This window comes from Pelophylax lessonae (assembly GCF_965119305.1).
Source record: "Pelophylax lessonae genome assembly, chromosome: 3".
NCBI lineage: Eukaryota > Metazoa > Chordata > Amphibia > Anura > Ranidae > Pelophylax > Pelophylax lessonae.
In genome coordinates, this window is record NC_138770.1 from 283,934,834 (window position 1) to 283,957,236 (window position 22,403).

Below are 22,403 nucleotides of genomic sequence, written 5' to 3' on the forward strand. Positions count from 1 at the left end.
GTCGCTCCTATTAGAACGGGTCCTGTGCTAATCAATGGCAGGCGACCCACCGCGACTTGTCAGGCGAGCAAGTCGCCTGACAAGTCGCGCTAGTGTGAATGGGGACTAACGGACGATCGCGAGTGACCGGTGGACATTGGGTCCGCCGGGCACATGCGTGGGGGGGTCCGTGACCGCACGGGAGATCGCTCCCTAGAGCCTCACAGGCTAGCGACGTAGTCTTACGTCGCTTTGCCTGTGAGGGGCTGACCGCCGCAGTAAATAGTCGTGCGGCGGTCGGCAAGCGGTTCAGAAACCCTGCTCTATAGGGTCCAGTTATCTCCTCATGCTACCAGTAATGACGCTGACTTTTTCAGTAGCAAAACTACTGAGAAACAGTCAGAAAAGATGAGTAGGGGAAAAAAATGTTAGTGTGCTCCTGTTTTGTATTTTTTTTGTTTGTTTTTCCATTCCTGTTTTGAAGGTAGTCTCCTTGTTGCCAATCTAGTGCCCCTGTTGTAAATTTCATTACTACCACAACAGCTGAAACTGATAAACAGCCCCCTCTGCAACTTAACGGACCAGATTAATAAACCAGGAGTTTATTATACTCTGATTAAAAAATGTGCCTGTATATAGATATCCAGTGTAAATGAGCACCATTGTAAACCTGTCAGACGCCGGTTGATAATAATCCCTCTGTATCACCCGCAGTGCAGGCTCCTCAGGGCTGTCTATGTTCCTCACCTCCAATGTGTGTGTTTGGGAGGGCTGGGTCACGTGACGGACGGCGGCCGCTGTGTGTGCTCCGTGTGGTAAAGTGATGAGTGAGGAGGCGGTGTCGGTGTCGCTGGCAGTCGGTAGTAGTCGCAGGAACGGAAAGTTGTGTGAGAAGAGCTCCGGGATACTATATCACCCACATTCCGGTAAGACACAACTTGTACGGGAGTTTGTATCCCCAGGCATGAGAGGACTTTGTGTAGTTTGCTGGTGGGGTTATTGTTATACATAAATTAGATGTTCGGTACTGAGGAGGGTGGCCAGGTGCGTTTTATCAGTGGGGGGGAGGGGGTCCGTCTCTCTGTATAGGACGGTGTGTACGGGAAGCTCCGGCTGTGTTTGAACACGTTGCTAACTAACCACAGGTGACAAAACCTGATGAGAGACAACGTCACCCGAGCAGGAGAGTGGATGGACGTGTCTGTCACCTCTACCCTCCCCACAGCCCCATCCCTATGAGATCTCAGGGAGAGGAGCCTTTACAGTGTGACAACCTGGACACTGCCTGGCCTTTCCAGACATTTCATTACCAATCCTTTATCCATCTATACCCAATCCATCCATATAAGAAGAGGAGGATATTATCCATCTATACCCAATCCATCCATATAAGAAGAGGAGGATATTATCCATCTATACCCAATCCATCCATATAAGAAGAGGAGTATATTATCCATATATACCCAATCCATCCATATAAGAAGAGGAGGATATTATCCATCTATACCCAATCCATCCATATAAGAAGAGGAGGATATTATCCATCTATACCCAATCCATCCATATAAGAGGAGTTGGAGGATATTATCCATCTATACCCAATCCATCCACATGATGTATTAAGAAGAGGAGTTGGAGGATATGACCGTAAGTGATCAATCACGTCTGTTTTCAGCATACAGCCTCATAATCTGATCAATCGAAATACAATTGGCTTAACGACAAAATCATCTTGGTGCTCCCGATCGATGCGAAACTTGGATTGATTGAATCTCATCTAAATCAATCCGTAGGGAAGTTATTCCTGTTTGTTTACCACTTGAGTCGTTTGTGATCAAATCGCACATCAGTCGGATAATAAATTTGAAGAGTGTATGGCCACCGCATCTTGGTGCTGCCGATCAGTGCAAAACTTGGATTGATCGAATCTAGTCTAAATCAATCCGTAGGGAAGTTATTCCTGTTTGTTTACCACTTCAGTTGTTTGTGATCAAATCGCACATCAGTCGGATAATAAATTTGAAGTGTGTATGGCCACCGGATCTTGGTGCTGCCGATTTGATGCAAAACTTGGATTGATCGAATCTTGTCTAAATCAATTGGTAGGGAAATTATTCCTGTTTGATTACCACTTCAGTCGTTTGTGATCAAATCGCACATCAGTCGGATAATTAGAAGCGTGTATGGCCACCGCAAGGGCTGCTTTACACCACATAGAGTGGATTGTGTTTTTAAAGCAATAGGAAAGTATGGTCCCCCTGCAGGGTTAAAGAGATAGTAATGGCAAAATTGTTTAAAGCTGTGTTCTAGCTGGGGGGGGGAAATGAAAGTCCGCAGCTACAAATACTGTAGCTGCTGACTTTAAATATATAGACACTTACCTGTTCAATGAGCCCACAATGTCAGCACCCCAGCCAATTTTCAGATCGGCTGCCACCGACATTCATTCCCTTTCACACGGGCGGTGCGCCCGGCGGACTTCGTTTTGCTCAGCGGGGATCAATCCGCCGATCGCCGCTGAGCAGGCGGATGACAGGTCCGTCTCTGCTCTGTGTGCAGAGATGGAGCTGTCAGACCCCAATCTGCTCTGTCTGTCTGTTTTCATCCTATCCGATCTGATCCTCCCAGACTGACGGAAAATAGGGTTTCCATCCGGATTTCACAGATAGGATCAGATAGCAGTGGGTGTCAGCAGAAATGTTCCCGCTGACATCCACTGCTCCATAAGGGTGCATGGAGCATCCGATCAGGTCCGCCTGAAAAACTGACAGGAGGACCGGATCGGAAAGCCCATGTGAAAGGGGCCTACAGGAAACCGGCTTCACAGCTGGTTCCCTACTGCGCATGCGCTAAGCGCGCTGCACGTTCTAATTGGCTTGGCAGTGGGGGAAGGAGAAGGGGGATGAACTTCTGAGGGACAGCACCGCAGCACTGTCTCCCAGAAGTGGGAAAGGATACCTGTCAAAAACAGGTATCTGTTTCCTCCCCTCCCCCTTGAAAGGTGCTAAATGTGGCACCGTAGGGGGGGGAGGAAGCAGATGAGTGGAAGTTCCACTTTTGGGTGGAACTCCGCTTTAAATTATTATAAACATGTTATACCTACCTTTTCTGTGCAGTGGTATTGCACAGAGCCGTCCCTTACCACCTCTTTGGGGTCCCACGCTGGCGCTCTCTGCTCCTCCCTTTCTTCTGAGTGCCCCGCTTTTCAAGGGGCTGTGTGCATCCATAGACACACACAATGCTGGTAAGCCACACTCCTGTTCCCTCATCACAGGAGCCTCGGATGATAAATTTGAAGCATGTATGGCTACCACAAGGGCTACTTTATACCACATGCAGTGGATCGTGTTTTGAAAGCAATAGGAAAGTATGGTCCTCCTGCAGGGTTAAAGAGAATGTAATGGCAAAATGTATTTTTAATAATATAAATAGATGTTATACCTACGTCCTCTGTACAGTGGTATTGCACAGAGCTGTCCCTTACCACCCCTTATGGGGTCCCACGCTGGTGCTCTTTGCTCCTTCTTTCTCCAGAGTGCCCCCATTATCGTGCTGTGTGATGGGGTACCCTTCTGATCCGTGCTGTGTGCATCCATAGACACACACAATGCTGGTAAGGCACACCCCCGTTCCCTCCTCACAGGAGCCTCGAGTAATAATACATTTGAAGCGTTTATGGCAACTGCAAGGGTTGCTTTATACCACATACAGTGGATTGTGTTTTTAAAGCAGTAGGAAAGTCCCCCTGCAGGGTTAAAGAGAGTGTAATGGCAAAATAGTTCTTTAATTAATATAAATAGATGTTATATCTACGTTCTCTGTGCAGGGAGCCGTCCCTTACCTCCTATTCTGGAGTCCCACGTTGGTTCTCTGCTCCTCTTTTCCTACGAGTGCCCCCCTTATCAAGCTGTGTGATGGGGTACCCTCCTGACCCATAGACACACACAGCACTGGTAAGTTCCCTGCTCACACGAGCCTATGGCTCCCACAGCTCAGATTTTCCTGTGAAAGCTGGAAGACAGGAGAGTGCTGGATTGTGAGAGGAGGCAGGTAAGTGTTTTAGCGCGGGTGGAGAAGCAAGTAGTGGGGAGTATTTTAACTAGAGATCAACCGATTATCGGCAAAGCCGATATATCGAGGGCCGATATGCACTTTCCCCGATATATCGGAATTGGCCACCAAGGTGACCGATATTTCAGGAAAGTACTGTACTGCAGTGATGCCTGCAGCTAGAGGCATCACCCCAGTACCGGCGTCCATAGCCGACTGTCTACTGTCTTGTAATGACAACCGATGCGGCCCTCCCGCCGCATTCCGCAGCTCGTCCTGGTTTCCCATCCCACCAAGAGACCCGGGCAACCAGCCTGCATGGCCGCCGAAGACCCGGTCAAACTCGCATTCGGCTCTGATCGGTTCTCCATGTAAAAACCCGTAAGTGATCTCATCAGTGTCAGATTAAAAAAAATTACAGCATTCAAAACAGCCAAACATCGCGTTTTGAATGCTTTTAAGTGCAGAGGAGGGGTTTGGGTTTTTTTTAGTCCACATACAGTGTTCAAACCACACATGTGAGGTATCACCGCAATCGTTAGAGCGAGAGTAATAATTCTAGCCCTAGAACTCCTCTATAACTCTAAATTGGTAACCTGTAGAAATTTTTAAAGCGTCGTCTATAGAGATTTTGAAGTACCAAAGTTTGTCGCCATTCCACGAGCATGCGCAATTTTGAAGCATGACATGTTGGGTATCTATTTACTTGGCGTGACATTATCTTTCACATCATAGAAAAAAATTGGGCTAGCTTTACTGTTATCTTATTTTTTAAATAAAGTGTATTTTTTTTCTAAAACAATTGTGTTTGTAAGACAACTGCGCAAATACGGTGTGACAAAGTATTGCACTGATCTCCATTTTATTCTCTAGGGTCTCTGCTAAAAAAAAATATATAATGTTTGGGGGTTCTAAGTAATTTTTTTTAGCAAAAAATACAGATTTTAACTTATAAACAAGGTGTCAGAAATAGGCCTGGTCCTTAAGTGGTTAAGGTTAAAAAAAATAAAAATTTCTGACTTTAGAATCATTTGAAGTTCTAGTGTACAGTACTAGTATGCACCACATACAAGATCATTATGACAGACTTATCTGTCATAAGGTGCCCTCCAGCACTGTGGAGTCACCAATCCTACTGGTCTCAGGGACTTACATCTTCCTTCCGGGTTCCATCTCTTCGACCACTGGAGCCTGGCCTGTGATGTTGCTCCTGTGCATGCACACAGGAATCCCCTCGTTTTCAGACAGACCGGGTGCCGTTACTACCGTACATGCTGAGCTGCACATGGGCGGCTCAGTGTACATTAAGCTGACAGGCAGAGGAAGCATTTATGACAGAAGAGATTGATAAGATGTCTTTTGTCATAAAAACCTGACCTGCCTGCAATTATAAAGTAAAAAAAAGAAATGGATTTACAACCAGTTTAAATGCAGTGATTGTAAACAATCATCCTGTAAAACAACCCATTCAGTTTAAAACCAAATGGAAAGGCAAAACATTTTGTGTATAGATCAAATTTGATTAAAAAAAATAATAATTATCAATACTTTTTAACTTTTTTTTAATAAGTGATCACATTCCCTCTGTTCTCAGCTGCATAGGAGCTGAGGGGAGGAGAAGCAGCAGGACACTGAGCTTCCTAGTGAAAGGCTGTGCGGGGGGGGGGGGGATGTCAGGAGAAGTCTGATCTTTGGAGGGATCGCAGTGTAAATGAGCCTATAAGCTGGCCATACACTGTTTAAATCTTCAGCTACAAACCAGTAAAAATGTGTTTTCTCTATCCTTCATTGACAGACGCAGCTCCATTTTCTTCTTAACCATTGGGTTATGCTGTCCCCTACAAGAGTAGGACACTGGGCAGGAAAAAAACGTTACCACGCCTATGGGGCAGTCCCTGAAGACATACACCCCCCTCACTCTGCTATAGGATTCAGTTTGTTTCTGCCTAGTTTAGGAGTAGGACCTAGTTCCTGGCTGGGACTTCGGTCTTAGTGTATTTGTTTTTTTTTTAAGGGAACCTTTTGTTAAAACTACGTTCTTTTCTGTGTTTTCCCACCCCTCATGCAAATACTGCTTTGGGACATCCCACTGGTTAAGAATAATATGGAGCTGCGTCTGTCAATGAACGATACAGAAAACTGGATTTTTGACTTACTGTAAAATCCTTTTCTCTGAAGTTCATTGACAGATGCAGCACCCGCCCCTCTATTTCTGAGTGGGTTGGGTTTTTTTCTCTAAAACTGCTTGCAACAAAACTGAATCCTATAGCAGAGTGATGGGGTGTATGCCTACAGGGACTGCCCCATAGGCGTGGTAACGTTTTTTTCCTGCCTAGTGTCCTACTCCTGTAGGGGCAGCATAACCCAATGGTTAAGAGGAATATGGAGCTGTGTCTGTCAATAAACCTCAGAGAAAAGGATTTTATGGTAAGTCAAAAATCCAGTTTTTGTAGGTGCTCTTGTCAGCCTTCTCCTACAGGTGGTAAATTGTCAGCCAGACAGCCAATGCATTCAATGCAGCCGCAGTTCAAGTATTACAACAGTCCGGCGAGTGGGGTGGTATTCGTCCACAGTGCCATTAGCGCAGATTGAGGAATGTGTTAGATCAATCAGTATAGGGTCAGCTTAATGTAGCATGGGAAGATTTTTGGGTAGCACTTCCTTAAAAGAGCCCATGAGTTGCAGTGTTCTACACCTGTGTATAGATTATGCACAGCTAAAACTTTTTTCTCTTCAGTTTTGAATACAGTAAAGAATGGTTGTCAGGATTTTATTGGTGTCTGTGTCCCATCTAGATTAAAGTAGAAGGAAAGGAAAACCATTACCCACCCACTGCTCTTAGACTAATGACACAAAGGTGATATTTTTCCCAGATATTAATCCCTGCCATAAATTGCTAATGTCAGTGGCAGCTGTTAGTGTGTTGGGATTTAATTGCTAGAGTTGCTGGTGATTTGCTACAAATTGGTCTTGCTCAGTTATTTGTAGCCCAGCATATGGATCCTGCACTATTTCATAGGAAAACATTAAAAGACAAGAATGGGGTTAGTTTTTTTCTGAATCATACTTACCTAGGAGGATTCAGCATCCGTCCCCTGCCGGCTTTAACACTGAGAACCGAGGACTCGGTTCTCAAGGCTCTGTGAGCAGAGAGCTGGTCATTGTTAGTCAGCAGCTCTCTGCTCTGCCCACTCCTCGCTCACTGGAGCGCTGGTCAGTGGAGGGGGCGGGGTGGCTGGCTCAGGCTCTCAGCAGCTTGCTGAGAGCCTGTGCGGGGTGCCGGTTCAGGCATGTGGGCAGATTCCAACTTCATTGTCGTGATCTTGACTGAGCCTGGACCGCCTCTGCACGCTGTCTGCTGAAAACGGGTCACAGCAGAATAAACTGCACTCCTTTAAATCACAGGAGAAGTACAGCCAAACGAGCTGTAGCTGTACTTCCCCTTAAAGCAATTTTTGCTAGTACTTTTGCTGCTGAGCTAAAATCTCAATCACGTAAAAAAAAAATTCACTGTTAGTGATCCCATAGAAAATCATAATTTTCTTAGCAACAAATCGCTGTAACAAGACAAGTATGTAATCGATGAAAGAAAATAGCCTGCTTCATCAGCTTCAACTTCCTCCATACAGTTAGTAATAAATCTCAGTGTGAAGATCTTCCCTCAATTTATTCAGTACAGGATACAGTGCAGTAGTCATAGATCTATTATTTATTTATTTATTTTTTTTTTACTTTTTCCAAGCAGTCATGTAACTGCAAAACTCTGGCAAGTGCGACTGCGCATGGCCAACAACGGTGCTGAATCTTTAGAGCAGTGACATCATCTCACTGGCATCCATAGCTCTAAGGCTGGCCATACATTGTACTCTTTTCTTGTACAATTCCCCTTTTAGATTTACCAAAAACCATATAATAAAAAGGGCAAACCTGAAAAACACTTTGTATCCAATCAGGCAGGCCCCTGCACTACATAGTTGAGGGTTAATTTAAAGCAAATTGTACAAGATAATTGTATGGCCAGCTTAAGGCATTGTCAAACATAATAGATATTATGTGCATTAGACGCATGGACAGGATCACTCACTGGGTCTTTGCAACCACAAGAACTCTGGGGGAAAAACCCTCCCAAAAAATAAATAGAACCTATGCAGGAAATAAAAGAGCAGTGGGGAGTGGCAGTATTGCCTTTTATTCTACTTGCAAGCTCTCTTAGGGGGACCACTGTTGCAAAGGCAGGAAATCCAATATTTTATATTCATAAAAAGAAGAGGTAGGAGAAAAAACTTCAAATAAGGACACCCCAATGCTGTGACAACTACCTAAAGCTACATTTACATGTATGTAGTATTGGTATATTCTTGCCACCGGTTCTAAATGTTGCCTACACACATTGTGTGCAAGCAGCAGCTGTCAGTGGCGGCTGTCAGACTTGCACTTTTGTTAGTGGTTACATGCAAACCGAGCCTCCGACTGATCCTGATTTCAGCCAGTGTGCACCCAAAGTTGGCGTTTATGTGAAGTTTTGGCTGCAGCTAATTGGACAGTTTGTATGTGGCAATAGCAGAGTGTTGCTGTATTCAGAGGCAGTGTTTAGCCATCTCTGAAAGCAGCAAACTATGCGCTCCTAGCTACCCGTGTGAATGTAGTCTTAGAGGTGAATATTCCTGACTTTAATTTGGAGCATGTTACATGTTCCATCCATATTTAGGGTGCAACATGTTACATGTTCTATCTCCTGCCACCAATTCTGCCAACTTCTCTTATTATTCTAAAGCATGAGCACAAATCACAGTAAAAAAAGCAAAAAGCACTGCAGAAATGCTAAAAAGTAATCTGCATAGGAGTGAATGAAGCCTTAACCGCTTCCATACAGAGCAGTTAGACACCCTTCCTGCCCAGACCAATTTTCAGCTTTCAGCTTTCAGCACTCTCACACTTTGAATGACAATTGCTCAGTCATGCTACACTATAACCAAACAAAATTTTTATCATTTTTTTCACACAAATAGAGCTTTCTTTTGGTGGTATTTGATCACAACTGGGATTTTTTTTTTTCGTGATATATGCAAAAAAAGAGCAAAAATTTTGAAAAAAAAACACTTTTTTTTAGTTTCAATTATGAAATTTTGCAAAAAATTTTTCTTCATACATTTGGGCCAAAATGTATACTGCTACATGTCTCTGGTAAAATTAACCCAAATTAGTGTAAATTATTTAGTCTGTGTGAAAGTTATTGAGTCTAGAAGCTATGGTACCAATTGCTGAAAATTGATCACACCAGATGTACTGACTGCCTATCTCCTTTCTTGAGGCCCTGAAATGTCAGGACAGTACAAATACTGACCAAATGACCCCTTTTTGTAAAGTAGACAGTCCAAGGTATTTAGTAAGAGGCATGGTGAGTTTTTTGAAGTTGTAATTTTTTCCCACAATTCTTGGGAAAATGAAGAAAAAATTTTTTTTTTCTTTTTTTTTCCCACAAAGTTGTCAATTTATAAGCTATTTCTAACACATAGCATGTACACAGCAAAAATTACACCCAAAAATACATTCTGCTACTCCTTCCGAGTATGGCGATACCACATGTGTGAGACTTTTACACAGCCTGGCCACAAAAAGAGACTCCACGTCCAAGAAGCACATTCAGGCGTTCTAGGAGCATAAATACACATAAAACTTTCTTACTACCTATCACACTTTTCAAGGCCCTAGAGCACCAATACAATGGAAAAGTCCACAAAATGACCCCATTTTGGAAAGCAAACACTCCAACGTATATTCTATGAGGCATTATGGGTCGTTTGAACATATCATTTTTTTCCACAGGTTTTTGGAAAATGTGGGAAAAAAATGAAAACTTTTTTTTTTTTTTTTACACAAAGTTGTCAATTTATAGGATATTCCTAACACATAGCATGTACACAGCAAAAATGACACCCCAAAATACATTCTGCCACTCCTAAGTATGGCAATACCGCATGTGTGAGACTTTTTTTCACAGCCTAGCCATATAGAGGGGCCGAACATCCAAGGAGCATCATCATGCATCCTAGCCACTTGCCTAGGCCTATTTTTGACATTTGGTGTTTACAAGCTAAAATCAGTTGTTTTGCTAGAAAACTGCTTAGAACCCCCAAACATTATATATTTTTTTTTAGCAGAGACCCTAGAGAATAAAATGGAGATTATTGCAATATTTTTTATCACACCGTATTTGCGTAGCGGTCTTCCAAACGCAATTTTTTTGGAAAAAATTCACTTTTTTTAATTAAAAAATAAGAAACCAGTAAAGTTAGCCCAATTTTTTTCCATAATGTGAAAGATAATGTTACGCCGAGTAAATAGATACCCAACATGTCATGTTTCAAAATTGCGCACGCTCACGGAATGGTGACAAACTTTGGTACTTAAAAATCCCCATAGGCGACAATTTAAAAATTTCTACAGGTTGCCATCTTTGAGTTACAGAGGAGGTCTAGGGCTCAAATTATTCCCCTTGCTCTAACGATCGCGGCGATACCTCACATGTGTGGTTTGAACACCGTTTACATATGTGGGCGGGGTTTCTGTACGCATTCGCTTCTGTGCGCGAGCTAACGGGGACAGGGCGCTTTAATTTTTTTTTTTTTTTACTATTTATTTTATTTATTTTTTATTTTTACACCGTTTAAAAAAAAAAAAAAAAAAATTGATCATTTTTATTTCTATTAAAAGAAATGTAAATATTCCTCGTAATAGAAATAGGCACGACAGGACCTCTTTTTTGTGAGATCTGGGGTCAAAAAGTCCTCAGATCTCACAAGTACACTAAAAGATAGAAAAATAAAAAATTATAATATAAAATGAAAAAAAAAAAAAAAAAAAAGGACCTTTAAACCGGTTGCTAGGCAACAACATTTTCCGTAGCTCCGGTCCTCCAAGACCATAGAGTCAAGTGAGGGCAAGCTTGCCCTCACTCGACATCCTGTCTGTGAGGATTCGGGACCGGATCGTTTTCCCCGCTGCCGGCAGGTCCGGTAAGCGGGGAAAAGGACTGGAACGCGTCGGGAGGGGGGGCGCCTCTTCCGCCATCCCGGAAGGGTGATCCCACGGCAAATCCGCCGCTGGGACCACCCTTATCGGAAAGCCAACCGTCCACCGTTTAAAAAAATACCAGGGTTATGGCAGCTATCTGCTGCCATAACACCGGTATTTAGGTTTAAACGGACGACGTATATAAACCTTTTTGGACTTGGACATGGTGGCTGTATGAAGGGTGACAGGTACTCGGGTACTTTGTTGGGCAGGTGACAGGTACTCTGGTACTGATGAGCAGGTGGCAGGTACTCGGGTACTCCGATAGGCAGGTGACAGGTACTCGGGTACTCTGATGGGCAGGTGACAGGCAGGTGATAGGTACTGATGAGTAGTACTCACTGACTGATAGGTGATACTGTACTGATGGGTACTGATGATCAGTACTGATACGTGATAGGTACTGATGAGTAGTGATGGGTACTGATGAGCAGGCGGCAAGTACTTGGGTACTTCAGGCGTCAGGTACTCTGATGAGCAGGTGGAAGGTACTCGGGTACTCTGATGGGTAGGTGACAGGTACTCAGGTACTCTGATGACGGGTACTCCGTTGACAGGTACTCAAAGTACCCGAGTACCTGTCATCAGAGTACCCGAGTACCTGTCATCAGAGTACCCGAGTACCTGTCATCAGAGTACCCGAGTACCTGTCATCAGAGTACCCGAGTACCTGTCATCAGAGTACCCGAGTACCTGTCATCAGAGTACCCGAGTACCTGTCATCAGAGTACCCGAGTACCTGTCATCAGAGTACCCGAGTACCTGTCATCAGAGTACCCGAGTACCTGTCATCAGAGTACCCGAGTACCTGTCATCAGAGTACCCGAGTACCTGTCATCAGAGTACCCGAGTACCTGTCATCAGAGTACCCGAGTACCTGTCATCAGAGTACCCGAGTACCTGTCATCAGAGTACCCGAGTACCTGTCATCAGAGTACCCGAGTACCTGTCATCAGAGTACCCGAGTACCTGTCATCAGAGTACCCGAGTACCTGTCATCAGAGTACCCGAGTACCTGTCATCAGAGTACCCGAGTACCTGTCATCAGAGTACCCGAGTACCTGTCATCAGAGTACCCGTCATCAGAGTACCTGAGTACCTGTCATCAGAGTACCCGAATACCTGTCACCAGCCCATCAGAGTACCCGAGTACCTGTCATCTGAGTACCTGATGACAGGTACTCGGGTACTTTGATGGGCTAGTGACAGGTGCTCTTTATTGGGGGGGGGGGGCAATCAGTGTGTTTAGGGTGCACTGTAGTTGGTAACTAGCTGTTACCACAATCTCCTCCTCACACAGGATCAGTGTGTGAGGAGGAGAACACGGTGACAGCTAGTTACCGTGTTCTCTGTTGACATTTGTGACCGGCTGTGATTGGACACAGCCGGTCACGTGGTAAAGAGCCAATTTCATTGGCTCTTTACCTAGATCGGGGATCGACTCTGTCCGAGGGACGAGCCTCGTCCCCGATCGCTGCTCTGCGCGCCCCCGGGGGCGCGCATTGCAGAGAGAACGAGCGGCTCGTGCTGGAGCCGCTCATGTGATCGGCTGTGATTGACACAGCCGATCACGTGGTAAACAGCCAATTTCTATTGGCTGTTTACCTTGATCAGTGATGGGCTATGTCCGAGGGACGAGCCTCATCCCTGATCGCGCCGCCGGGGGCGCGCAGTAGCAGCTAGAACGGGCCGACGTCATATGACGGCGGCCCGGATCTAGACAACCACTTTGCCGACGTCATTTTACATGACTCGGTATGGAAGTGGTTAAAGTGCAGTTCCCCCCAAAAGTGGAACTTCCGCTCATTTGCTTTCCCCACCCTCCGGTGCCACATTTGGCAACTTTCAGGGGGGAACGGGGACCTGTTTTTGACAGGTACCCTTCCTCACTTCTGGGAGACGGCACCGCGGTGCCGTCCCTTGGACGTTTGGCCCCCTCCTCCTTCCCCCACCGCCGAGCCAATCAAAATGCGCTTTGAGCATGTGCATTAGGGACCCGCCCATGAAGCTGCAAGGCTTCACTGTCGGGTTCCCGCAATGGCGGTGGCAGCGGCAGCAACCGACAGCCGATGAAAACGTGGTGCCAACATCACTGGATTCCAGGACAGGTAAGTGTCCTAATATTAAAAGTCAGCAGCTACAGTATGTGTAACTGCTGACTTTTAATTTTTGGAGGGGGTGAGGCTGGAACACCGCTTTAAGCTAGATACACACTATATAACTTTTGTTCGATTTCCTTTAGATTTATCTTCAACTATGTAGTGCAAGGGCCTGCCTGATTGCATACAAATTGAACGTGTTTAGGTTTGACCTCATATTATATGGTTTTGGTAAATCTAAAGGAAAAAATCTAATGGAAATTGTATAGTGTGTATCCAGCTTTAGACGTTCATTGGGGTGTATTCATTTTTGCAACATGGTCTTTTTTGTTAGGAAAAATACTTTTTTGTGTGTACAAACAAATCTTGGTTGCAATTAAGCCCCCGTTCACATGCACGCGATCCGACTTCGGGTGGCGACCTCCGAGGTCGCGGTGCGAGCAGCGCGCCGCGACCTCGGAGCGGCCGTTACGGACTTCATAACATTGAAGTCTATGGCGGTCGCCTCCTGGTCACCCCAAAGAAGCTCCGGACCCTTTTTCTAGGTCGGAGCGACTTGTGTCGCTCCTATTAGAATGGGTCCGCAGCTTCCCTATGGGAGGCGACCTGTGAGGCGACCAGGTCGCCTCACAGGTCGCCCTAGTGTGAACCGGGACTTATAGCCCGCAATGGTGGGAGTATTTTGTAATATGGTTTCTTATAGAAAATGTTGATTCTGAAAGGAATGTAAAGGTTTTCTGACAAATCTGTTGGGATGTTCTCATTTCTGATGAGCACTGTATATTAGTATGAAAATTCTCAGATTTGAAAGCTTGATAAATGTCATTTCAAAATCCTTCACAATTTATTTTATTTTCAACATTCTATTTTAGAACAAATGGACCGAACAAAATTGTTAGAAATTAATTTGTTCAAAAAAGATTTTCCACCCTGCTCCTTCGAATATTCCCATCACTGCAGTTGAAAACGGATACAGATGTTGATTTCATCCAACTAATAATCTGAAAATCGCAATTTTTGAATTGAAGTTTTACTAGTGTATAAGCCAGATTTAGCAGCCAGGATTTAAACCTGGCTATACACTGCATGTATTTTGCCGAGTTCCTGAGGAACAATCGGATGGAAATGGACCACTTGTCGCTTTACATCCAATTCGCTGGACAGATGGAAAATAGGACCACCATTTGTCTGTTTTTGGTGGACAGGATCAGATTCGATCGTGGTGAGTGTCAACGGACATGACAGGTGACATCCTCTACTCCATAGAGGAGAATGTCGTTTGGACAGATGAAACAAAACTGGAGTTTTTGGCACGTCACATCAGTTCTATGTTCCCAGAGAAAAGAAGCTTTCAAAGAAAAGTTTTGAACATGGAGGTTGCTTGGTTATGTTTTGAGGCTGCATCCAGCATTGGGTGCCTTGAATCTGTGCAGGGCACAATGAAATTTCAAGACTATTAAGGAATCTTGCAGCAAAACATACAGCCTAGTGTTAGGTTTGGGTCCCCTAACGGGATAAAGACCCTAAACGGCTAAAACCATCCAAAACATGGTTGAGTGGACCAAAACTGCCTGTTTGCTGGTCCAGAATTCTTATTGGGAGCAACAGAAATCCATGGTTTGCATGGATAAACTGTAAAGCTCGTGCAACAAAATCTATATTTATACACACTATATATGTGCATTATATTTTTTTGCAAATGCACCTGCAGAGCATTTCAATCGTGATCAGTAGTTTGCTGATGTAGTCAGACTATTGCGGACTATTACTCCAGCTCTATGCCTGTAATGAAATACACACTGTCAGAGGGCTGGAGGAAGTGTCCTTGAGCTTTGAGTGTGGTGATCACCACACTTGTTCCATTGAAAACTGCAAGTTCATCTGTCATGGTGGCAGAGAGAATTTGAAGATTAATAATTCACAGTGATCTGTGATGCAGGTGGAACCATGCAGCGTCAAGCTGATTTCAAATCTGACAGCTTGTGCGGGGGATGGATTGGCGCCATGTTACATGTTTCACCTGTAGCCTTCATTCAAACTTCACATTTTATAATCATGTACAAAATCATGTTGCGCATATTTGCCTTTTTGTGTGCTTTTGTTCCACACACACACAGGGCAGCCTCTTCATTTGAATGGGCTGCCCCACATGTGACAAAATGCAGCAAATGTGCTCATTCGCCTTTTTTTAAGAGATAAACATGCATCTTTTATCCTGTGTTTGTACAACGAGTTGCAACACAAGCGTTACATGTGGTTTTTTTTTTGCGCCTTTTATAAACTTATGTGGAGTTACATAATTATGAGCACGTCTACAAAGCTCTAAGTGTGTATACAGACTTAGTGTAGGTGCAAAATGTAACATGGTCTTAAAGGTGCAGGTAAATAAATGCCTTTTCAATATGAATAAATAATGATGGATGCCAATTAGTCTGTCAGTTTCAAGGGTTTTTTTTTTTTTTTTTTTTCTTTTCCATAATATTTTATTGAACATGAAGAAGTGAAATATACAAGTTCCACAGTTAGTACAATAATGTTAAAGTTAAACAAAAAGGTAGGCCTGGATTATCCCAATGCCTATAAAAACTGAAATAATGTGTGGGTAGCCTGATGTAACCATAAGTAAACGATAATGAATATTGATGAGGCTTGAAGTCAAGTAAGAAAATCTTATCCATGCATATCTGAGTCCAAACATTGATTAAAAGTATTATGGATGACGGCATGAGAGGCAATTCTGGGATCAGGGGCAATACAAGTTTATATGTGACCTGCACACTGCTGTGGATTGTTGAGGTACATAGAGCGTGAGGTTATAGTGGGCAGGAAAGGAGGAAGGGGTGATTGAATGAATTTGTGATAGGGTTAAGAAGGTGATGATCTGAATGCATATATAAAGGATAAGAAATGGGCACAGTAGTGGTGTGGGGATGAAGGGAAGGAGAGGGAAAGATGGGAGGGGGGGGGAGGGGGAGAGAGGGTAAGAGAGGAAAGATGAGGAGGAGAAGAAGAAAAAAAAATTTTAGTTTCAAGTTATGTCAGAGAAAATTGTGGTTTTTGCGTAAAAGGGTTCCAACCAATTAGTCCATGTGTGTGTATATCATTGTATGGTTTGATGTAAAAGCAGCCTGTAAAATATATATTATCTCCAAATGTACTTTTTTTTTTCACCACTTTTAAGAAGGTTAAAAGAGAGTGGGTAGAGAACGAGACTATCATGTAGATGCAGGGTGGGGATCGTATTGTGTAATGAAAATATTGATCTTCACTTCTTCCAGCTTTGTGGTCAGAGTTTTTTTAATGTGTGTACCGTAAAGATCAAACACCTTCTCTACATTAAACCTTTTCATTTATGGTTCAATTCACACATTAGATAGTTGGGCACAACTTTACCCTCACGCCTGGAGAGAATCTGTTAGCTCAACTTTAACCCCCTGGCAAAAGCAATAAAATTGGACCTCCAGAAATGTGACGAAGAAGCCTTCACCTGGTTTGAGCGCAACAGCATCCTGAAGGTGGATATTCCACCGGGCCTCCAGGGTCTTAGTGGTGTCTGCTGTGTTGTGTTTACAGTGCCTTGAAAAAAGTATCCATACCCCTTGAAATTTTCCACATTTTGTCATGTTACAACCAAAAATGTAAATGGCTTTTATGTGATAGACAAACACAAAGTGACACATAATTGTGAAGTGGAAGGAAAATGATAAATGGTTTTCAAATATTTTTTACAAATATCTGAAAAGTGTGGCATGTACTTAAATTTAGCCCCCCCTTAGTCAATACCTTTTTGTAGAACCACATTTTGCTGCCATTGCAGCTGCAAGTCTTTTGGGGTATGTCTCTACCAGCTTTTCACATCTAGAGAGTGACCATTTTTTCTCAAACTATGTCAGATTGGATGGAGAGCGTCTGTGAACAGCAATTTTCAAGTCTTGCCACAATTCACAATTTAGATTTCTCTATCGCTCATTGACAGACGTAGTCTTCTTGATTCTCAAGAGCTGGGTTATGTTGTCTCCGCAGGAGTAGGACTAGGCAGAATGACAAAACGTTCTGGCTCCACCCTAGGGGGCAGTCCCTGAGGGTATATCCTCCCTCTCTCTGCTACAGGGAATCAGTTTTTTTCTGTCTAGTCAGGAGTAAGGACCTAAGTTCCTTGCTGGGATCTTTTGGTCCTGGCAAGACTTTTTTTCTTTAAGAAAAAGACATTTTTTAGGTAGTTTTCTCCAGTGTTTTTTTCCTGTGAGATCTTCAAGCAAAAATGCCGGACTGGGCGACACTTGTGGTCACCCCAGCCGGCCTACGAGCGCGTGCAGACCAGGCATTGCGCTTGGTCGGCCGCGACATATTCAAGTAAGTATGCGGGGCCGGGCGACGGGCTGGATGTGAGATCCAGTGGTCACCCCGGTTTCTGCCTAAAAGCGCGTGCAGACCAGTGCGCTGAGTCGGCCGCGACGGAGTCCCAGTAAAGGGACTGACTTTGCGAGTTAAAAGCTCGCTTGGACGCCAGGACCAGAGAGTCGAGGCGTCCACAAACCCCCACCTCGGTGGAGAGGGTATTATGAAGAGAGGGTGCCTGTCGGTTCGGTATGGTGAGTAAAACGTTCCCTTTTTTCCTCATTTATGAGGCAGTATATATTATGGGCCCCTCCAGATATGGTCAGTATATATCTGACACTTACAAGTCCCCCTTGTAATACAGCATGTGTTTGTGGGAAGTGGACTTGGTTCAAGAGCTAACACTCTACCCAGCAGACTGTAACATTACAGCAAACATAGGAGGTATAATCCTACCTTATGTGCAGTGTATCTCTGTAGATCCATATGTCACCTCTCAGCAGAGTGCAGGTGGATGTGCTGGGAAGACGATATCGGCGGTCCGCCGCCATTTTGCCGTAGACCGAATGCATGTATGTCCTCAGGTCACGCCGGCCGCCATGTTTTTGGAGTCTTATGTCTCTTCTATGGGGGCGGCCATGTTTTGTGAGCCCAGCTTCCTCGTGGAGGGCTGGGAACGCCGGAAGGCGTACACAGGGGGCGGAGCCACGCCTTCTGCCCGGGAAAAAGCAAACAGCTCCTTCCAGGCTGTGTAAGACAGACGCTGGCTGCAGTTTGTTGGAAACTGCACTGCATCGGTTGGTGAGCCTTGGGGGTCCCTCTCTCTCTCTCTGGGATCGAGAAGCAGGTACTCTGAGGGGCGCTATTGCGCTAGGGGGAGACACACAAAAAAAAAAAAAAAAAAAGGTTTTTTTGTTTATTGCTGGCAAAAGTGTCCTGTATTAACATGGACCCTGCCACTCATGTATCTCCTCCGGATCCCCTCGAGGGGTCTGCGGGATCCTCCAGCACCCCATTGACAATTGAATCTTTGTCAGCCATTATGGAAACTTTTGTGTCCCGGGTGGAAGTGGCTTGTCAGGGACAGGGCGCAAGAAAGCGACCCCCGCCTAACCCCTTATTATCTGAAACCTCGGATTCAGACTCTGAGCCTATTTCTGCAGTTGCAGGTACTTCATCTGGTATTGGTGTCTCGGGTCCTGTCTCTTCAGACAGTGAGGAGGATGTTTCGGCATCTGCCATAGCCCGAGAGGAAGCGTTGGTAAACGCACTCATTGTATCTGTTCAAGAGACTTTAAGGTTACAGGGTATTCCATCAGAAATAGCTGAAACTGAGATCCCTTTTGGGACTAAAAAGCGCATCAAAGTGGCAAAGGTTTTTCCATTGCCCAAATGTTTTGGCAATCCAATCGATGAAGAATGGCGTCTGCCAAAACGCACTTTTAATATTTCCAAACGCATTGACAGGCGTTATCCGTTTGAGGAAACCCTTATTAAGAAATGGACAGAACCACCTGTGGTGGATTCACCAATTGCTAGATTGAATAAAGCCACGGTTATTCCTTTAGAAGACGCTCCGTCTTTTAAAGATCCAGTGGATCGCAAGATAGAAGCTATGTCTCGCACCATGTTTTCCTTGATTGGATCAGCTTTCAGGCCAATAATTGCTATTGGTCTGGTTTCGCAGGCTGTAACTGAATGGACCAAGTGGTTACGCCGGGACTTAGAAGAGGTCCCTCAGGCGGTATCAGATTTGTTGGAGCAAATGATACAGGGGTTACAGTTTGTATGTGATGCGGCGTTAGACGCCACTCCATTAATGGCGCGAGCATCAGTCTCAGCAGTGGTTCTCAGGCGTACACTGTGGCTAAAAGGTTGGATAGCCGACCAAGGTTCCAAAAAAGCATTGGCTAATATCCCCTTTTCAGGAGAACGTCTATTTGGAGCCAACTTAGATGAGATCATTAAGGATCTCACCGGTGGAAAAAGCACCTTTTTACCGCAAAATTTTAAAGGTAGAGGAACTCGTCAAAGACGAGGGCCTTCTTTTTCTGCTCACAAGAGGTTTTTTCGTCCAGCGGGTGAAAAAACTAAGTCCTCCAAGGTTCCTACAGGAGGCATCAGGGGTCGTTGGTCGGGCAAGCAAAAGCCCGCCCCCTCCAGACCTGAAGATAAACCATCCAAAGCCTGAAGGTGCGCCCCCACCCATAACTGGGGTGGGGGGACGTCTTCGCCGGTTCCCGGATCCATGGCTTTCCAGAATCCCGGACAAATGGGTTTGCGAAGTCATAAAGTCAGGGTACAAGATCGAGTTTCGATCTCTCCCACCGGCGCGATTCTTCCCTTCCAATATCCGACTATCTCCGGATCGTCTAGAAGATCTGCGGAGAGCAGTCACAGATCTACTACAACAAGGAGTGGTAGTCCACGTTCCTTGGACAGAACGGTTTCAAGGGTTTTATTCAAACCTGTTTACAATACCCAGGAAAGAGGGCAAAGTGCGTCCAATTCTGGACTTAAGAGCACTCAATTCTTTCGTCAACATAAGAAGATTCAGAATGGAGTCCATTCGCACGGTAGCAGCCTTCCTGCATCCAGGGGATGTCCTAGCGTCCATAGACATCAAGGACGCCTATCTTCACATTCCCATTTTCGCAGGACATCAGCGTTTTCTACGCTTTTCCGTAGAGGAGAACCACTATCAGTTTGTGGCGTTACCTTTCGGTCTCGCCACGGCTCCGCGGGTCTTCACAAAAGTGTTGGCCCCAATGTTGGCACTTCTGCGCCAAAGAGGTATATCGATTCTAGGTTACCTAGACGATCTTCTGCTTCATGCAGAGTCTCCTCAGACCTTGCTACAAAACATAGAAATTACTATGATTTCTTTACAGGAATTCGGGTGGCTGGTGAACCAGCAAAAGTCTTTTCTGGTTCCCACCCAGAGGCTCGAATATCTGGGTCTAATTCTAGACACAGTCAGGACAAGAGTGTTTCTTCCGGTAGGGAAACTTCGAAAGATTCAATCAGCAGTCCAGTTGTTACTGTCCAACAGCTGGTCTTCCCTTCGGACTTGCATGAGGGTTCTGGGGTTGATGGTGGCTTCATTCGAAGCAGTCCCATTTGCCCAGTCCCATACCCGAATTCTTCAGCAAGAGATTCTCCTCAGATGGAATCGGAATCCGGAATCCCTGGACAATCAGATACGATTGAGCAAACAGACCAGAGAGTCTCTGGTTTGGTGGCTTCGGTCTCCAATGCTCAGCCAGGGAAAGTCATTTCTGCCAATATATTGGACGATAGTGACTACGGATGCCAGTCTATCCGGATGGGGAGGAATTCTCGGTCAATTATCTGCCCAGGGACTTTGGTCCCCGGAAGAATCCAGATTACCGATAAATGTATTGGAACTGAGAGCGATCAGACTTTGTCTGATTCACTGGACCGAGCAGCTCCAGGGCAGCCCGGTTCGGATCCAGTCGGACAATGCCACGGCCGTGGCTTATGTCAATCACCAGGGGGGCACCAAGAGTGTCCGAGCGGCCAAAGAAGTGGCTTGCATTCTTCGCTGGGCGGAACGATTTGTTCCAGCAATCTCTGCGGTGTTCATTCCGGGGGTGGAGAATTGGCAGGCAGATTATCTCAGCCGTCAGACCCTGGATCAGGGGGAATGGTCCCTCCATCCAGACGTTTTCCACCAGTTGTGCCTACGGTGGGGCACCCCGGATGTGGATCTGTTGGCATCACGATTCAACAGGAAAGTTCAGAGATTCGTGGCTCGCTCCCGCGATCCTCTAGCAGAAACCGCAGACGCACTGATCGCCCCGTGGGGGCAATACCAGCTAATATATGCCTTCCCTCCTCTCGCGTTACTGCCAAGACTTCTTCGCAGGGTAGAGGAGGAAGGAATCCCAGTAATCCTGGTAGCTCCGGACTGGCCTCGTCGAGCTTGGTACGCCGACATGGTCAGACTGGTGGCGGACGTCCCGTGGAGACTTCCTCTCAGAGAGGATCTACTGTCTCAGGGACCGATCCTCCATCCTGCTTTACGATCGCTGGCTTTAACGGCCTGGCTATTGAGACCCAGGTGCTGAAGGACAAAGGTTTGTCAGCTTCAGTTATTCCTACTCTAGTTGAAGCAAGGAAAGCGACTTCCAGAAAGATTTATCATCGCACATGGAAGTCCTACATTGCATGGTGTGAACCTTTGGGGTTCCGTCCTCGGTCTTATTCGATTAGTCGAATATTGGCTTTTCTGCAACAAGGGGTTGAGCAGAAACTGGCCTTGAGTACTATCAAGGGTCAGGTCTCAGCATTAGCCATCTTCTTTCAGAAGCCTTTGGCTACTCATTCCTTGGTGCTGAATTTCATCCAGGGGGTGCGACATCTGGCTCCGCCAGTGCACGCGCCGTTACCCCCCTGGGATCTTAATTTAGTGTTGTCGGTTCTTCAGAAACCTCCCTTTGAAGATATTAGGGAGATTCCTCTACCCACGTTGTCCCAGAAGGTGGCCTTCTTGGTGGCTATTACTTCTGCACGCAGGGTGTCAGAACTGGCCGCATTATCTTGTCGTTCACCATATCTGGTGGTTCATAGAGATAAGGTGGTTCTTCGTCCGAATCCATCCTTCCTACCAAAAGTAGTTTCAGAATTTCATCTGAATGAAGAAATTGTATTACCTTCCCTGTGTCCTAAGCCCAGTCATCCTCAGGAATTTGCTTTGCACTCCTTGGATGTGGTCCGGGCGATCAGGGTATACTTGAAAACGACAGACTCGTTTCGCAAGACGGATTCACTTTTTGTGATCCCAGATGGACCCAAAAAGGGGTTGCCTGCATCTGCCGCGACCATTTCCAGATGGATCAG

The 22,403-nt window shown here is 45.3% G+C and overlaps 2 protein-coding genes across 6 annotated transcripts in view; one reads left to right on the forward strand and one right to left on the reverse strand.

Moving 5' to 3' along the window:
• MCF2L2 (MCF.2 cell line derived transforming sequence-like 2) overlaps positions 1–22,403 on the reverse strand; it is a 529,158-nt gene that overhangs the window by 184,107 nt on the left and 322,648 nt on the right. The gene's annotated exons all lie outside the window — the stretch shown is intronic.
• Positions 811–22,403, forward strand: part of B3GNT5 (UDP-GlcNAc:betaGal beta-1,3-N-acetylglucosaminyltransferase 5) — a 48,255-nt gene continuing 26,662 nt past the window's right edge. The window contains exon 1 of the mRNA XM_082251886.1: positions 811–905. The gene's annotated coding sequence lies outside the window, so the exon portion shown is untranslated. The remainder of the gene's footprint in view (positions 906–22,403) is intronic.